This window comes from Rattus norvegicus, chromosome 3, assembly GCF_036323735.1.
Source record: "Rattus norvegicus strain BN/NHsdMcwi chromosome 3, GRCr8, whole genome shotgun sequence".
NCBI lineage: Eukaryota > Metazoa > Chordata > Mammalia > Rodentia > Muridae > Rattus > Rattus norvegicus.
The window spans coordinates 30,448,859-30,464,324 of record NC_086021.1 but is presented as its reverse complement, the minus strand read 5'-3'; the positions used below and the strand labels follow the sequence as shown (position 1 = coordinate 30,464,324).

At 40.8% G+C, this 15,466-nt stretch overlaps 1 pseudogene; it reads right to left on the bottom strand.

Moving 5' to 3' along the window:
• Positions 1-13,523: 13,523 nt before the first annotated feature.
• On the bottom strand, positions 13,524-14,418 carry Slbp-ps2 (stem-loop binding protein, pseudogene 2; annotated as a pseudogene).
• Between the last annotated feature and the right edge of the window lie 1,048 nt (positions 14,419-15,466).

Below are 15,466 nucleotides of genomic sequence, written 5' to 3'. Positions count from 1 at the left end.
TCTCCCACCGAAGCAAACACGGAATATCCAAACACACCAGAAAAGCAAGACCTAGTTTCAAAATCATATTTGATCATGATGCTGGAGGACTTCAAGAAAGACATAAAGAACTCCCTTAGAGAACAAGTAGAAGCCTACAGAGAGGAATCGCAAAAATCCCTGAAAGAATTCCAGGAAAACACAATCAAACAGTTGAAGGAATTAAAAATGGAAATAGAAGCAATCAAGAAAGAACACATGGAAACAACCCTGGACATAGAAAATCAAAAGAAAAGACAAGGAGCTGTAGATACAAGCTTCACCAACAGAATTCAAGAGATGGAAGAGAGAATCTCGGGAGCAGAAGATTCCATAGAAATCATTGACTCAACTGTCAAAGATAATGTAAAGCGGAAAAAGCTACTGGTCCAAAACATACAGGAAATCCAGGACTCAATGAGAAGATCAAACCTAAGGATAATAGGTATAGAAGAGAGTGAAGATTCCCAGCTCAAAGGACCAGTAAATATCTTCAACAAAATCATAGAAGAAAACTTCCCTAACCTAAAAAAAGAGATACCCATAGGCATACAAGAAGCCTACAGAACTCCAAATAGATTGGACCAGAAAAGAAACACCTCCCGTCACATAATAGTCAAAACACCAAACGCACAAAATAAAGAAAGAATATTAAAAGCAGTAAGGGAAAAAGGTCAAGTAACATATAAAGGGAGACCTATCAGAATCACAACAGACTTTTCGCCAGAAACTATGAAGGCCAGAAGATCCTGGACAGATGTCATACAGACCCTAAGAGAACACAAATGCCAGCCCAGGTTACTGTATCCTGCAAAACTCTCAATTAACATAGATGGAGAAACCAAGATATTCCATGACAAAAGCAAATTTACACAATATCTTTCTACAAATCCAGCACTACAAAGGATAATAAAGGGTAAAGCCCAACATAAGGAGGCAAGCTATACCCTAGAAGCAAGAAACTAATCATCTTGGCAACAAAACAAAGAGAATGAAAGCACACAATCATAACCTCACTTCCAAATATGAATATAACGGGAAGCAATAATCACTATTCCTTAATATCTCTCAATATCAATGGCCTCAACTCCCCAATAAAAAGACATAGATTAACAAACTGGATACGCAACGAGGACCCTGCATTCTGCTGCCTACAGGAAACACACCTCAGAGACAAAGACAGACATTACCTCAGAGTGAAAGGCTGGAAAACAATTTTCCAAGCAAATGGTCAGAAGAAGAAAGCTGGAGTAGCCATTCTAATATCAAATAAAATCAATTTTCAACTAAAAGTCATCAAAAAAGATAAGGAAGGACACTTCATATTCATCAAAGGAAAAATCCACCAAGATGAAGTCTCAATCCTAAATATCTATGCCCCAAATACAAGGGCACCTACATATGTAAAAGAAACCTTACTAAAGCTCAAAACACACATTGCACCTCACACAATAATAGTGGGAGATTTCAACACCCCACTCTCATCAATGGACAGATCATGGAAACAGAAATTAAACAGAGATGTAGACAGACTAAGAGAAGTCATGAGCCAAATGGACTTAACGGATATTTATAGAACATTCTATCCTAAAGCAAAAGGATATACCTTCTTCTCAGCTCCTCATGGTACTTTCTCCAAAATTGACCATATAATTGGTCAAAAAACGGGCCTCAACAGGTACAGAAAGATAGAAATAATCCCATGCGTGCTATCGGACCACCACGGCCTAAAACTGGTCTTCAATAATAATAAGGGAAGAATGCCCACATATACGTGGAAATTGAACAATGCTCTACTCAATGATAACCTGGTCAAGGAAGAAATAAAGAAAGAAATTAAAAACTTTTTAGAAATTAATGAAAATGAAGGTACAACATACCCAAACTTATGGGACACAATGAAAGCTGTGCTAAGAGGAAAACTCATAGCGCTGAGTGCCTGCAGAAAGAAACAGGAAAGAGCATATGTCAGCAGCTTGACAGCACACCTAAAAGCTCTAGAACAAAAAGAAGCAAATACACCCAGGAGGAGTAGAAGGCAGGAAATAATCAAACTCAGAGCTGAAATCAACCAAGTAGAAACAAAAAGGACCATAGAAAGAATCAACAGAACCAAAAGTTGGTTCTTTGAGAAAATCAACAAGATAGATAAACCCTTAGCCAGACTAACGAGAGGACACAGAGAGTGCGTCCAAATTAACAAAATCAGAAATGAAAAGGGAGACATAACTACAGATTCAGAGGAAATTCAAAAAAATCATCAGATCTTACTACAAAAACCTATATTCAACAAAACTTGAAAATCTTCAGGAAATGGACAATTTCCTAGACAGATACCAGGTATCGAAGTTAAATCAGGAACAGATAAACCAGTTAAACAACCCCATAACTCCTAAAGAAATAGAAGCAGTCATTAAAGGTCTCCCAACCAAAAAGAGCCCAGGTCCAGACGGGTTTAGTGCAGAATTCTATCAAACCTTCATAGAAGACCTTATACCAATATTATCCAAACTATTCCACAAAATTGAAACAGATGGAGCCCTACCGAATTCCTTCTATGAAGCCACAATTACTCTTATACCTAAACCACACAAAGACCCAACAAAGAAAGAGAACTTCAGACCAATTTCCCTTATGAATATCGACGCAAAAATACTCAATAAAATTCTGGCAAACCGAATTCAAGAGCACATCAAAACAATCATCCACCATGATCAAGTAGGCTTCATCCCAGGCATGCAGGGATGGTTTAATATAAGGAAAACCATCAACGTGATCCATCATATAAACAAACTGAAAGAACAGAACCACATGATCATTTCATTAGATGCTGAGAAAGCATTTGACAAAATTCAACACCCCTTCATGATAAAAGTCCTGGAAAGAATAGGTATTCAAGGCCCATACCTAAACATAGTAAAAGCCATATACAGCAAACCAGTTGCTAACATTAAACTAAATGGAGAGAAACTTGAAGCAATCCCACTAAAATCAGGGACTAGAAAAGGCTGCCCACTCTCTCCCTACTTATTCAATATAGTTCTTGAAGTTCTAGCCAGAGCAATCAGACAACAAAAGGAGATCAAGGGGATACAGATCGGAAAAGAAGAGGTCAAAATATCACTATTTGCAGACGACATGATAGTATATTTAAGTGATCCCAAAAGTTCCACCAGAGAACTACTAAAGCTGATAAACAACTTCAGCAAAGTGGCTGGGTATAAAATTAACTCAAATAAATCAGTTGCCTTCCTCTATACAAAAGAGAAACAAGCCGAGAAAGAAATTAGGGAAACGACACCCTTCATAATAGACCCAAATAATATAAAGTACCTCGGTGTGACTTTAACCAAGCAAGTAAAAGATCTGTACAATAAGAACTTCAAGACACTGAGGAAAGAAATTGAAGAAGACCTCAGAAGATGGAAAGATCTCCCATGCTCATGGATTGGCAGGATTAATATAGTAAAAATGGCCATTTTACCAAAAGCAATCTACAGATTCAATGCAATCCCCATCAAAATACCAATCCAATTCTTCAAAGAGTTAGACAGAACAATTTGCAAATTCATCTGGAATAACAAAAAACCCAGGATAGCTAAAGCTATCCTCAACAATAAGAGGACTTCAGGGGGAATCACTATCCCTGAACTCAAGCAGTATTACAGAGCAATAGTGATAAAAACTGCATGGTATTGGTACAGAGACAGACAGATAGACCAATGGAATAGAATTGAAGACCCAGAAATGAACCCACACACCTATGGTCACTTGATTTTTGACAAAGGAGCCAAAACCATCCAATGGAAAAAAGATAGTATTTTCAGCAAATGGTGCTGGTTCAACTGGAGGGCAACATGTAGAAGAATGCAGATCGATCCATGCTTATCACCCTGTACAAAGCTTAAGTCCAAGTGGATCAAGGACCTCCACATCAAACCAGACACACTCAAACTAATAGAAGAAAAACTAGGGAAGCATCTGGAACACATGGGCACTGGAAAAAATTTCCTGAACAAAACACCAATGGCTTATGCTCTAAGATCAAGAATCGACAAATGGGATCTCATAAAACTGCAAAGCTTCTGTAAGGCAAAGGACACTGTGGTTAGGACAAAACGGCAACCAACAGATTGGGAAAAGATCTTTACCAATCCTATAACAGATAGAGGCCTTATATCCAAAATATACAAAGAACTCAAGAAGTTAGACCGCAGGGAAACAAATAACCCTATTAAAAAATGGGGTTCAGAGCTAAACAAAGAATTCACAGCTGAGGAATGCCGAATGGCTGAGAAACACCTAAAGAAATGTTCAACATCTTTAGTCATAAGGGAAATGCAAATCAAAACAACCCTGAGATTTCACCTCACACCAGTGAGAATGGCTAAGATCAAAAACTCAGGTGACAGCAGATGCTGGCGAGGATATGGAGAAAGAGGAACACTCCTCCATTGTTGGTGGGATTGCAGACTGGTAAAACCATTCTGGAAATCAGTCTGGAGGTTCCTCAGAAAATTGGACATTGAACTGCCTGAGGATCCAGCCATACCTCTCTTGGGCATATACCCAAAAGATGCCTCAACATATAAAAGAGACACGTGCTCCACTATGTTCATCGCAGCCTTATTTATAATAGCCAGAAACTGGAAAGAACCCAGATGCCCTTCAACAGAGGAATGGATACAGAAAATGTGGTACATCTACACAATGGAATATTACTCAGCTATCAAAAACAACGAGTTTATGAAATTCGTAGGCAAATGGTTGGAACTGGAAAATATCATCCTGAGTGAGCTAACCCAATCACAGAAAGACATACATGGTATGCACTCATTGATAAGTGGCTATTAGCCCAAATGCTTGAATTACCCTAGATCCCTAGAACAAAGGAAACTCAAGACGGATGATCAAAATGTGAATGCTTCACTCCTTCTTTAAATGAGGAAAAAGAATACCCTTGGCAGGGAAGGGAGAGGCAAAGATTAAAACAGAGACTTAAGGAACACCCATTCAGAGCCTGCCCCACATGTGGCCCATACATATACAGCCACCCAATTAGACAAGATGGATGAAGCAAAGAAGTGCAGACCGACAGGAGCCGGATGTAGATCGCTCCTGAGAGACACAGCCAGAATACAGCAAATACAGAGGCGAATGCCAGCAGCAAACCACTGAACTGAGAATAGGTCCCCCGTTGAAGGAATCAGAGAAAGAACTGGAAGAGCTTGAAGGTGCTCGAGACCCCAAAAGTACAACAATGTCAAGCAACCAGAGCTTCCAGGGACTAAGCCACTACCTAAAGGCTATACATGGACTGACCCTGGACTCTGTCCCCATAGGTAGCAATGAATATCCTAGTAAGAGCACCAGTGGAAGGGGAAGCCCTGGGTCCTGCTAAGACTGAACCCCCAGTGAACTAGACTATGCGGGGAGGGTGGCAATGGGGGGAGGTTTGGGAGGGGAACACCCATAAGGAAGGGGAGGGGGAGGGTGATGTTTGTCCGGAAACCGGGAAAGGGAATAACACTTGAAATGTATATAAGAAATACTCAAGTTAATAAAAAAAAAAAAAAAGAAGCACCCAGATGTTTCTGTCAACTTCTCAGAGTTCTCCAAGAAGTGCGCAGAGAGGTGGAAGATCAGAGAGGGGAAATTTGAAGATATGGCAAAGACTGACAACTCTGGTTATGAAAGAGAAATGAAAACCTACATCCCCCCAAAAGGGGAGACCAAAAAGAAGTTCAAGAACCCCAATGCACCCAAGAGGCCTCCTTTGGCCTTCTTCTTGTTCTGTTCTAAGTACCACCCAAAAATTAAAGGTGAGCATCCTGGCTTATCCATTGGTTATGTCACAAAGAAACTAGGAGAGATGTGGAGCAACACTGCCTACTTGATCATGATGGATGATTGTTTAGATGTGTTCTTGGATTTGGTTTGCAAGAATTTTATTGAGTATTTTTGCATCAATATTCATAAGGGAAATTGGAAATTGGTCTGAAGTTCTCTTTCTTTGTTGGGTCTTTGTGTGGTTTAGGTATAAGAGTAATTGTGGCTTCATAGAAGGAATTTGGTAGTGCTCCATCTGTTTCAATTTTGTGGAATACTTTGGACAATATTGGTATGAGGTCTTCTATGCAGGTCTGATAGAATTCTGCACTGAACTCATCTGGACCTGGGCTCTTTTTGGTTGGGAGACTTTTAATAACTGCTTCTATTTCTTTAGGAGTTATGGAGTTATTTAGATTTTTTTGTTCCTGATTTAACTTTGGTACCTGGTATCTGTCTAGAAAATTGTCCATTTCTTCCAGATTTTCCAGTTTTGTTGAATATAGGCTTCTGTAGTAGGATCTGATGACTTTTTAAAATATCTTCAGGTTCTGCTGCTATATATCCCTTTTCATTTCTCATTTTATTAATTTGGATACACTCTCTGTGACTTCTGGTTAGTCTGGCTAAGGATTAATCTATCTTGTTGATTTTCTCAAAGAACCAGCTTCTGGTTTTGTTGATTCTTTGTATAGTACTTTTTGTTTCTACTTGGTTGATTTCAGCTCTGAGTTTGATTTTTTCCTGCCTTCTACTCCTCTTGGGTTTATGTATTTCTTTTTTCCCCCATCTTTATTAACTTGAGTATTTCTAATTTACATTTTGATTGTAATTCCCCTTCCCGGTTTCACGGCCAACATCCTCCTAACCTCTCCCGCTCCCCTTCTGTATGGATGTTCCCCTCCCCATCCTCCTCCTGTTACCACCCTCCCTTCCCAACAATCACGTTCACTGGGGGTTCAGTCTTGGCAGGATCAAGGGCTTCCCCTTCCACTGGTGCTCTTACTAGGCTATTCATTGCTACCTATGAGGTTGGAGCCCAGGGTCAGTCCATAAATAGTCTTTGGATAGTGGCTTAGTCCTGGAAGCTCTGGTTGGTTGGCATTGTTGTTCATATGGGGTCTCAAGGCCCTTCAAGCTCTTTCAGTCCTTTCTAAGATTCCTTCAATGGGGTTCCCATTCTCAGTTCAGTGGATTGCTGCTGGCATTTGCCTATGTATTTGCTGTATTCTGGATGTGTCTCTCAAGAGATCTACATCCAGTTCCTGTCAGCCTGCGCTTCTTTGCTTCATCCATCTTATCTAATTGGGTGGCTGGATATGTCTGGGCTACATGTGGGGCAGGCTTTGAATGGGTGTTCCTTCTGCCTCTGTTTTAAACTTTGCCTCCCTACTCCTTGCCAAGGGTATTCTTGTTCACCTTTTAAAGAAGGAGTGAAGCATTCGCATTTTGGTCATCCGTCTTGAGTTTCATGTGTTCTGTGCATCTATGGCAATTCAAGCATTTGGGCTAATAGCACTTATCAATGAGTGCATACCATGTGTGTTTTTCTGTGATTGGGTTACCGCACTCAGGATGATATTTTCCAGTTCCAACCATTTGCCTACGAATTTCATAAAGTCATTGTTTTTGATAGCTGAGTAATATTCCATTGTGTAGATGTACCACATTTTCTGTATCCATTCCTCTGTTGAAGGGCATCTGGGTTCTTTCCAGCTTCTGGCTATTATAAATAAGGCTGCTATGAACATAGTGGAGCATGTGTCTTTGTTATATGTTGGGGCATCTTTTGGGTATATGCCCAAGAGAGGTATAGCTGGGTCCTCAGGTAGTTCAATGCTCAATTTTCTAAGGAACCTCCAGACTGATTTCCAGAATGGTTGTACCAGTTTGCAATCCCACCAACAATGGAGGAGTGTTCCTCTTTCTCCACATCCTCGCCAGCATTTGCTGTCATCTGAGTTTTTGATCTTAGCCATTCTCACTGGTGTGAGGTGAAATCTCAGAGTTGTTTTGATTTGCATTTCCCTTATGACTAAAGATGTTGAACATTTCTCAGCCATTCGGCATTCTTCAGCTGTGAATTCTTTGTTTAGCTCTGAACACCATTTTTTAATAAGGTTATTTGTCTCCCTACGATCGAACTTCTTGAGTTCTTTGTATATTTTGGATATAAGCCCTCTATCAGTTGTAGGATTGGTAAAGATCTTTTCCCAATCTGTTGGTTGCTGTTTTGTCCTACCAACAGTGTCCTTTGCCTTCCAGAAGCTTTGCAGTTTTATGAGAGCCCATTTGTCGATTCTTGATCTTAGAGCGTAAGCCATTGGTGTTTTGTTCATGAAAATTTCTCTAGTGCCCATGTGTTCGAGATGTTTCCCCACTTTTTCTTCTATTAGTTTGAGTGTATCTGGTTTGATGTGGAGGTCCTTGATCCACTTGGACTTAAGCTTTGTACAGGGTGATAAGCATGGATTGATATGCATTCTTCTACATGTTGACCTCCAGTTGAACCAGCACCATTTGCTGAAAATGCTATCTTTTTTCCATTGGATGGTTTTGGCCCCTTTGTCAAAAATCAAGTGACCATAGGTGTGTGGGTTCATTTCTGGGTCTTCAGTTCTATTTCACTGGTATATCAGTCTGTCTCTGTACCAATACCATGCAGTTTTTATCACTATTGCTCTGTAATAGTGCTTGAGTTCAGGGATAGTGATTCCCCCTGAAGTCCTTTTTTTGTTGAGGATAGTTTTAGCTATTCTGAGTTTTTTGTTATTCCAGATGAATTTGCAAATTGTTCTGCTAACTTTCTGAAGAATTGGATTGGTCTTTTGATGGGGATAGCATTGAATCTGTAGATCGCTTTTAGTAAAATGGCCATTTTTACTATGTTAATCCTGTCAATCCATGAGCATGGAAGATCTTTCCATCTTCTGAGGTCTTCTTCAATTTTTCTTCAGGGGCTTGAAGTTCTTATCATACTGATCTTTTACTTCCTTGGATAAAGTCACACCAAGGTATTTTATATTATTTGGGTCTATTATGAAGGGTGTCATTTCCCTAATTTCTTTCTCGGCTTGTTTCTCTTTTGCATAGAGGAAGGCTACTGATTTATTTGCATTGATTTTATACCCAGCCACTTTGCTGAAGTTGTTTATCAGCTTTAGTAGTTCTCCGGTGGAACTGTTGGGATCACTTAAATATACTATCATGTCGTCTGCAAATAGTGATATTTTGACCTCTTCTTTTCCGATCTGTATCCCCTTGATCTCCTTTTGTTGTCTGATCATTCTGGCTAGAACTTCAAGAACTATATTGAATAAGTAGGGGGAGAGTGGGCAGCCTTGTCTAGTCCCTGATTTTAGTGGGATTGCTTCAAGTTTCTCTCTATTTAGTTTAATGTTAGCTACTGGTTTGCTGTATATGGTTTTTACTATGTTTAGGTATGGGCCTTGAATTCCTATTCTTTCCAGGACTTTTATCATGAAGGGGTGTTGAATTTTGTCAAATGCTTTCTCAGCATTTAATGAAATGATCATGTGGTTTTGTTCCTTAAGTTTGTTTATATAATGGATTACATTGATGGTTTTCCATATATTAAACTATCCCTGCATTCCTGGGATGAAGCCTACTTGATTATCGTGGATGATTGTTTTGATGTGCTCTTGGATTCAGTTTGCCAGAATTTTATTGAGTATTTTTGCGTCGATATTCATAAGGGAAATTGGTCTGAAGTTCTCTTTCTTTGTTGGGTCTTTGTGTGGTTTAGGTATAAGAGTAATTGTGGCTTCATAGAAGGAATTCGGTAGCTGTCCATCTGTTCCAATTTTGTGGAATAGTTTGTATAGTATTGGTATGAGGTCTTCTATGAAGGTCTGATAGAATTCTGCACTGAACCGTTCTGGACCTGGGCTCTTTTTGGACCTTTAATGACTGCTTCTATGTCTTTAGGAGTTATGGGGTTGTTTTCATGGTTTATCTGTTCCTGATTTAACTTCAGTATCTCGTATCTGCCTAGGAAATTGTCCATTTCCTGCAGATTTTCAAGTTTTGTTGAATATAGGCTTTTGTAGTAGGATCTGATGATTTTCGAATTTCCTCTGATTCTGTAGTTATGTCTCCCTTTTCATTTCTGATTTTGTTAATTTGGACACACTCTTTGTGTCCTCCCACTATCTGGCTAAGAGTTTACCTATCTTGTTGAGTTTCTCAGAGAACCAACTTTTGGTTCTATTGATTCTTTGTATAGTCCTTTTTGTTTCTACTTGGTTGATTTCAGCTCCGAGTTTGATTATTTCCTGCCTTCTACTCCTCCTGGGTGTATTTGCTTCTTTTTGTTCTAGAGCTTTCAGGTGTGCTGTCAAGCTGCTGATATATGCTTTCTCCTGTTTCTTTCTGCAGGCACTCAGAGCTATGAGTTTTCCTCTTAGCACAGCTTTCATTGTGTCCCATAAGTTTGGGTATGTTGTACCTTTATTTTCATTAAATTCTAAGTCTTTAATTTCTTTCTTTAGTTCTTCCTTGACCAGGTTATCATTGAGTAGAGCATTGTTCAACTTCCATGTACATGAGGGCGTTCTTCCCTTATTGTTATTGAAGACCAGCTTTAGCTTACGGTGGTCTGATAGAATGCATGGATTATTTCTATGTTTCTGTATCTGTTGAGGCCTGTTTTATGACCAATTTTATGGTCAATTTTGGAGAAAGTACCATGAGATGGTGAGAAGAAGGTATATCCTTTTGTTTTAGGGTAGAATGTTCTATAAATATCTGTTAACTCCATTTGGTTCATTACTTCTCTCAGTCTGTCTATGTCTCTGTTTAATTTCTGTTTCCACGGTCTGTTCTTTGATGAGAGTAGGGTGTTGAAATCTCCTACAATTATTGTGTGAGGTGCAGTGTGTGCTTTGACCTTTAGTAAGGTTTTTTTTTTTTATGTATGTAGGTGCCCTTGTATTTGGAGCATAGATATTTAGGATTGAGAGTTCATCTTCGTGGATTTTTCCTTTGATGGATATGAAGTGTCCTTCCTTATCTTTTTCATAACTTTTGGTTGAAAATTGATTTCATTCGATATTGTAATGGCTACTCCAGCTTGCTTTTTCAGACCATTTGCTTGGAAATTTGTTTTCCAGCCTTTCACTCTGAGGTAGTGTCTGTCTTTGTCTCTGAGGTGTGTTTCATGTAGGCAGCAGAATGCTGGGTCCTCATTGCATATCCAGTTTGTTAATCTGGGGAGTTGAGTCCATTGATGTTGAGAGATATTAAGGAATAGTGATTGTTGCTTCCTGTTATATTCGTATTTGGATATGAGATTATGTTTGTGTTTTTTTCTTCTCTTTGTTTTGTTGCCAAGACAATTAGTTTCTTGCTTTTTCTAGGATTAGCTTGCCTCCTTATGTTGGGCTTTACCATTTATTATCCTTTGTACGGCTGGATTTGCAGAAAGATATTGTGTAAATTTGGTTTTGTCATGGAATATGTTGGTTTCTCCATATGTTAATTGAGAGTTTTGCTGGATACAGTAACCTGGGCTGGTATTTGTGTTCTCTTAGTTTCTGTATGACATTTGTCCAGGATCTTCTGTCTTTCATAGTCTTTGGTGAGAAGTCTTGGAGTGATTCTGATAGGTCTGCCTTCATTTGTTACTTGCCTTTTCCCCCCTCACTGATTTTAATATTCTTTGTTTTGTGCATTTGGTGTTTTGACTATTATGTGATGGGAAGAGTTTCTTTCAGGTCCAATCTATTTGGAGTTCTGTAGGCTTCTTGTATGTTTATGGGCATCTCTTACTTTAGGTTAGGGAAGTTTTCTTCTATGATTTTCTTGAAGATATTTACTGGTCCTTTGAGCTGGGAATCTTCACTCTCTTCTATACCTATTATCCTTAGGTTTGATCTTCTCATTGAGTTCTTGATTTCCTGTATGTTTTGAACCAGTTGTTTTTTCTGTTTTACATTATCATTAACCATTGTTTCGATGATTTCTATGGAATCTTCTGCTCTGATAGTCTCTCTTCTATCTCTTGTATTCTGTTGCTGATGCTTGTATCTGTGGCTCCTTGTCTCTTCCTTTGGGTTTTCTATAATCAGGGTTGTCTCCCTTTGTGCTTTCTTTATTGCTTCTATTTACATTTTTAATTCCTTCACCTGTTTGTGTTTTCCTAGAATTCTTTCTGGGATTTTTGTGATTCCTCTCTGTAGGCTTCTACTTGTTTATTTATGTTTTCCTGCGTTTCTCTAAGGGAGTTCTTCATATCTTTCTTGAAGTCCTCCATCATCATGATCAATTGTGATTTTAAATCTAGATCTTGCTTTTCTGGTGTGTTTGCATATTCAGTGTTGGCTTTGGTGGGAGAATTGGGCTCCGATGATGCCATGTAGTCTTGGTTTCTCTTGCTTTGGTTCCTGTGCTTGCCTCTTGACATCAGATTATCTGTAGTGTTACTTTGTTCTGCTATATCTGACAGTGGCTAGACTGTCCTATAGACCTGTGTGTCAGGAGTGCTGTAGACCTGTTTTCCTGGTTTCTTTCAGCCAGTCATGTGAACAGAGTGTTCTGCTTTCAGGCATGTAGTCTTTTCTGTCTACCAGTCTTCAGATGTTTCTGTGGGTGTCTGTCCTGAGTCCACCAGGCAGGTTGCTTGGAGCAGAAAAGTTGGTCTTACATGTGCTCTCCTGGCTGAATTCCCTCCTGAGGGGTTGCGTTTGAGCTCTCAGTGAGGGCAGCAACCAAGAGGGCCTGTGCTGCCTTTTCCTGGGGCCCCTGTGCACCTGGGTCCTAGATGGTGTTAGGTGCTTTCCTCTGGAGTCAGAAACGTGGGCAGAGTGTAGTCTCTTCTGGCTTGCCAGGCATGTCTGCCCCTCTGAAGGTTTAGCTTTCCCTCCCACGGGATTCGGGTTCGGGCAGCTTTTGACAGGGTCCCTTCAGGTCCAGGCAGTTTCTCGACCACAGGGGACCTGCTGCTTGAGTGTCCCTATCTTCCAGTTCCCAGAGGCCCTATGCAGTTTCCTCTTGGGCCAGGGATGTGGGCAGGGGTGGGCAGTATTGGTGGTCTCTCCCGCTCTGCAGTTTCAGGAGTGCCCACTTGTCCGGGTGGTGAGCTCCCCCCCCCGGGGGTTTGGGAGCAGGGAGCTGTGGGCAGGCATCAGTGAGCTTAGGGCTCCAGCTAAAAATCGGAAGTATCCAGTACCAGAGAAATTTTGCCTCTGTGTGTCCTGAGCCTACCAGGCAGGTCGCTTGGAGCAGAAAAGTTGGTCTTACCTCTGGTCTCACAGCTCAAGTTGCTTGTGGGGGTCTGCTTCTGAGCTCTCCATGAGGGCAGCAACCAGGAAGGCCTGTGCCACCTTTCCCCAGGGCCCCAGTGCACCGGGGTCCCAGATGGCATTAGGTGTTTTCCTCTGGAGTCAGAAATGTGGACAGAGTGTAGTCTCTTCTGGCTTCCTAGGCGAGTCTGCCCCTCTGAAGGTTTTGCTCTCCCTCCCATGGGATTTGGGTTTGGGGAGCTTTTGACAGGGTCCCTTCAGATCCAGGTGGTGTCTGGACTGCAGGGCATAGGGTTAAGTCTTCACTGGATTGAGCTTCATTTACAATTTAAACCATGAGTAACACATTCACCATACATAAAAATAAGGCAAGAAACACAATTTATCTCGACAAAATAAACTCTTAACAGAGAAAACAAATACAAATGCACAGCAACTCATGCCTTCCAGGCAGCCAGGCACAGCCAAGTATTTCTCAGAGTAACCACCAGGTGGCAGTTAACTCATGGCAGAGAAGTCTTTCAAAGGTTCAGTTAAGCTTCCAAATCAAACTCATCCTCCACTTGGCAATCCACATGTCTGACTTTGGTGAGTGTGCCAGCATATACATCAAAGTTATTCTGTGAACTTGTCTGGGACTCACAACTGCTTTCTGTGAATTCTGTCTCCATTTCCCCAAGATCTACATGTTGTATTTCTTGCAAATCATACCCTTCTTCAGCAGGAGGATCCCAAAAATGCAAAGCCACCTTCCAGAGTTTAATCTGTTGGTCCCATGACCACAGGCTATATTTCTTAAATTTGTTGGAGGTCCTGGGATATCACAGGTGTCTGGGCATCTCTTTAATGTATTGATCATAGGCCATAGTGTTCTTCCTGTAGTTGATCTGCTTCTGCCTTCCATCAAGACACTTGCATCTGTCTCCATGTCAGTAGGCACCGAAGACACAGACTTCTTTGAATCAGAACTTCTCGATGATGATTTTCTCTGTCTTCCAAAGTCATTTATGAGTAGCTTTCTTTTGTACCTTGCAATCTCTTTGTTAACTCTGGTCCTCATGTCATCTTCTTCAACTGCGCTTGCCCAGTCAGAACATCTAGAAAGGGGCTTATGGCCTTCAGGAGTTGTAAAGCTTCTAGGTTGATGGTCCTCAGTCTGGAGCTCGCCTTCCTTGGAGTCCTCAGGCTTCCAGTCCCTTCCATCTGCTCTGCACTTCTGTCCGAGACTCCATCTCATAGGGGACTTCGGACTTGCACCGCCGTCACAGCGACTCCCATAACAGGGTGGGCTTCTAGGTCTGCAGACCATGGCATCGGTGGTTTGAAGGAGAGCTAACTGGCAAGAACCTCACCCGGCAACAGCACAGAAGATGTCCTGGTGTCCTTTTAATATTGAATTCTGTTGCCCCTTTAATATTCAAACCATATATTTTATATTTTTCCTTTCTAAGCTTGCTACATTTGCTCAAAACACTCTTCATGAGATATAACCAGAGAACAAAGTCTATGCTGGGCATTTCTGAGACTTCCTTTGTCAATGCAATTAATATAAATCTCTTTACCTTACCTTTAGGTAGACTCTTCAGTCAAGGGCAAAAAGCAGCCACATATTAAAATTCTTCTCCTCTGAAACCTCTAGAGCCAGGCTTCCACAATTCAAATCACCCTCAGCAGCAAAGTCTTTCATATTCCTACTAGGATGGTGCACTAAGCTCCACTTAAAGCATTTTACTGCTTTCCAAATCCAAAGTTCCAAAATCCACATTCTGCCAGACAAAAGCATGGGTCAGGCCTATTATAGTAGTACCCAACTTCTGGTACCAACGTTTTTCTTTGAGTTTTTCTTCTGTGAACAGACACCATGACCAAGGCGACCCTTTTAAGGACAACATTTAATTGGGGCTAAACTTAGAGTTTCAGAGGTTCAGTCCATTATTATCAAGGCAGAAATATGACAGCATCCAGACAGGCATGGTACAGGAGGAGCTGAGAGTTCTACATCTTCATCTGAAGCCTGCTAGCAGAATACTGACTTCCAGGCAGCTAGGATAAGGGTCTTAAAGCCCACATCTACTCCAACAAGGACACACATACTCCAACAGAACCACAGCTTCTAATAGTGCCAATTCCTGGGCCAAGCACGTACAAACCTTAACAGTCTCTAAACTCCAGCCACTGTTTGAGCTGTGGGAGTGTGGATTCATCTGATCCAACTGCTGGTAGAGCATCTCAGAGGACAGTTATGTCCCTGAAGCTTCTGTCAGCAAGTTATAACAGAGTATAATTAATAGTGTCAGTGACTGGTTCTTGCCCATGGAATGGGTCTCAAGTTGGGCTAGTCATTGATTGGCTGTCAT